Below are 4,459 nucleotides of genomic sequence, written 5' to 3'. Positions count from 1 at the left end.
AGTGCTGTTGGATGGGTAGATAAATAGTGGGCTGGTGTAGGATAATTTGGGTGACTAAATGAATATATATTATGTTCAGTACACCGCAGTTATAAGCAAAAAGCCATTTCATGTATTGCTAATGAAATAAAGGGTGCAAACTGCCGCCAATCTGCGACACTGCTCACTTGTGCAGTAGTGTTAGTTTGGCTATTGCAGATCTCATGCTAGCTAACATGTTGCGCAAAACAATAAAAGTGGATTGATTTTTAATTAAACAAAGATAGAGAAGAAAAGGCAGTGTGACAAACCAAGAAAATGAAGAGTTAGAGCATGCAGTAGGGGAGACAGGGCGGTTGCAACAAGAGACGGTTGCAACAAGTCCTATTCTTCCAATCAGAAACTTGCTAGAGTGATTACACTCATACTGCACGTGTTCAGTTAGACCCTCCCCCCCAGGAAGACACATTCAACATTTGCTGCTGCATTTATTGAATAAAAAACTTGATTAGAAGTATGAAAGTAATTTTTTCCCTGAACTTTTGTATGAATTAAGCAAAACTTACTTAGTTTGAATCATTGTTTTGTTGACTTCTAAGTGACATGGTTAGCATGTGTTAAGGTCAGTGTGTCAATCTAGCAACATGATGTTCTGTCATGGCTAATATTGAGGGGATCAAGGCGAGGATGTTGCAGAAGGGAAGAGCAGGCAGACTGCTGGTTGTCAAAGAGGTTATGCGCCTTATACGATGAGTATGATAAATTTCAAGGAAAAAAAAATAGAGAGTGTGTCAACTCTTTGTGTTTAATATGGAAAACCCCTCTGGTTTCCATTGAAGCAACTTGGATTGCATTCAAATCATGTACAAAATTACATAGTTTTTGGTGTTTCACTGTAAAGGTATCATGCCATTGTGCTACTCATAGAAAAAAATAGTGAAGACCACTGCCCATACTAAAGAGGGTAAACATGGTATCATACGTCCTAAACATCAGCATGATAATGTTATCATTCTGTGCATGTTAGCATGCTGTCATTAGTAGTGAAGTACTACTGACCTATTTCCTGACAGTCATAGCAGGAAAAACACAGGTTAAATTGTAATTGATAACATTAAAAATACCTCCATTCCATTTAGGTTAACTTATTCCAGGGTCTTGGGACTGTGCATGCAGCCTCACTGGTATGGCTTAACAGGACACTGGATAGGACTGAGCCATCACCTCATGGAAAATAACATTTTTTTTATCTTCTTAAAAGTGAACACATCATTTGTGTGAAAGGCACATTTCTGAGTTCATTATCCTATCCTGCTGGTTTTAAGGCTTCACTGGATTCCAGCAACACAGACGTAATGATGAGAAACTCTACAGATAATAATAAATGAATGAATGAATGACATGCATCTGAGCTAAATATACAACACAGAAAGCTTTTCAGCCTTCAATATCCCACCCGTTTCTTGACAAATGAATGAATGAAATGAAAACAAAACTGGAGCTTACTCCATGCCTTATAATGCATACCTTGTTCTGCGATGGCCATTATTAGCTTGATTAAAGTAGAGATAGAGGAATGCCTGTGCACACCGCGGACAGCAGGATAATCCGAAGAGTGAGTCTGGAGAAAAAGGCCGGCTCGTATTTCACCGGCCCTGAATGGGAGATTGAACTTGAATGAATGACATGGTGTTTCTGTTAGGGCACCAGTATCAGGTCATAGATCAGCAGTGTCAGCAGAAACATTACCAACTGGGCTTTACTGGGCGTTCTTTATACTGAAGCTGCCGATAGTAAATGTTAACATGTGAAAAACCTCTGAAACTGCTTTTTTTAAAAAGCGCAAAAAAAACATCAATCAAATCAATGGTTGATGGCACTAACTGACTGATGTCTGGCATTTACTAAAAAGGTCAGTATCGACACGCTGATATCAGGCTGAATCCAGAGAGAGAAAAAATAGCAGGAGGTGGATCTGGACACAACTGCTGTGATACAGATGTATTCCCAGATCGATTTTGTGCCAACAGCAGCTGGTGCCAGAGCTAAGCAGATTAGGGGAGATGAATATAACGTGGTTGAATAATCATTTTGGAGTTTGGATATCCCTGCAGACACACAGGCACTACATCTCTCTGTCATTCAGATGTTTTTTTTTTCTTTTACTCTTTTCTTTTCAAAGGTCATATCACCAAACATTTTCCACCGTTCTCTGATGTAGACTGATGTAGGAGAGGGAAACCCCGCATTAAATCACTTTCCAACCTTAAGGGCTAACGTTAATCTTAATTGTGGGAAGGCATAGCGCACATCACAGTGAGTGGAGTCAAAGAGATGTAGGCTACGTAAGGACAGGGGGCTTTTATGTGGAAAAAAACATAAATCGTGTTTTCCTTAGAAGACAACAGGTTTTTACCTTGTGATGATTTTCATTATCTCATGTATCATTTATTATACCACTGTGAATACATATGATTAATGTACATTCCTAGTAAGTGTATGGACTTCTGTAAGATTTATTATATAAGCCTGTTATGAACATGTAACACTTGCACTTTACTTAACATTTAGATTTTATGCTTCCCTATGCATCTACTTTATTGTTGCCTACTTTATATTCCAATATATGTATTTGAAATTGATGTTGATTAAACTGGCTGATTAAACTGTGATCAAACAGTATACAGAGTTCTAAATATATAAGTTATGTCTTGTTTAATCAATACAAAACCAAAATATAATGTTTGAAAGAAAGAAAGAAAGAAAGAAAGAAAGAAAGAAAGAAAGAAAGAAAGAAAGAAAGAAAGAAAGAAGTTGGAAGAGACCAACACAGAGTGATAAGTGAATATTGGACTTTTGTCTGGTGCGCACAAACACGACCTCACATACAGCTCATGGTGCGCTGTCCGCTGACTGCATAGGTAACTATTTGCTAACACATTAGCCATAACGACTTCATAAGGTGATAATGTTTCAGTGTTGTGTTTACAGCTTTATTATGCTGCTGCCAAGTCTCCAAAAAGCATCTATTAATGCAGGATTAACTACAATAATTCACAATTTTTCTGTTGTTTCATGTCAGTAAAATGTTGAAAACGTGAAATACTTTTTATCTATTATTTTATACCTTATATTTAGGGTCTATATACTGGCTCACAACAATCTCCTAACATTCATAAATTATGCAATTATCTATCTGTAATGTTTTTGTCTTAATGTTCACCAGGCTGTTTGTGTTCAGAGTAGTTATTATGACTGTGTCTTATTCCATGTGAGCCACATTATAACAGCACTATCTGAGTCCTGGAGTCGCTCCTAGAAATGTCATTCGCTGGTAACTTAGTGTTTCATTGCATCCAGCAGTGACTACTCTGGTGGGATTTCATTCAAGGAGGCCTGTACAGTCTGGTGTGAGCGGCTGGTGTGGGGCTCCCTCTAGTGCCACATAAGAGCCTCTGTCACAGAAAACACAGCATGGATCCATGGATCATGCAGGTTAATGCTCTGGTCGGGACTATCCACTCAGTCACATTAACGGTGTATATTGGTTGTTTTTGTCTTGAGTTGACCGCTCCTTATTATTATCTTTCCCATTGATAATATAAACAATTACATAGTTCTTTCTCAGTTGTAATGGAGAACACTGACCCATTGTTACGTTTTGTTGCTAGGCGACATCTAGTGGTCATAGTAATTATAACACTAGCTAAGGGAGAAGTGCGGTGACGTTGTATTAAGAGAGACAAAGTCCACGTCAGGAGGAGGTTGTGGTGGATGGATGGGTCAACAAAACACAAGAATATGACAGAAGAGCGGTGTTTGATTCCCATGTGAAACCAGCAGTTTATGTTGTAACCATGACAACAAAGACCGTATAATGTTGAGGAAGTACAAATTTTAGCCCACATCATGATCTTTTCTTAAACCTAACCGAGCCATGACCATTTGTATAGTAACCATGTTGTCGGTACAGTCCCACCAGAAGTCGCCGAGCAACAACATGTAACTATAGGTTATAATAAACTGCTTGTAGAGACGACAAATGACCTATTTTTTTTTTTGCAGGACAGTCAGTAAAAATGGCTTAAAATGGACATGAAGAGAGGACTTGGTTTTGAAGTATATACAGTATTTGCACATACTGTATTTAAATGCTGTTGTTATGTCAGTCAGTGCTTTTTTATGAAAATGAGAGATAATTTCCTTAAATTATGTGTACTTACCAGATTAAGAGTTTTGCTAGAGCAGTACAGGAGTGTTAGAAAGTCGATACTATTTGAGTTTCCGGCCAACAACTTATCCACACTGTGGTAAGTCTCAGCAAACAGGGCTTCCAAGTAGTTTAAACCAAATCATAAAATGATTCTCACATACAGCCTGACCTCAGGTCTGGTCTCTGGATACTGGCCTCTCCTCCACTCTGGCCAGGAGAGGATGAAGTGAGATGCTGTTGGACATTTACACTGATATTCAATCCTCT

Source organism: Seriola dumerili, unplaced genomic scaffold (genome assembly GCF_002260705.1).
Source record: "Seriola dumerili isolate Sdu_G_001 unplaced genomic scaffold, Sdu_1.0 BDQW01000017.1, whole genome shotgun sequence".
NCBI lineage: Eukaryota > Metazoa > Chordata > Actinopteri > Carangiformes > Carangidae > Seriola > Seriola dumerili.
This window is presented reverse-complemented; position numbering follows the sequence as displayed.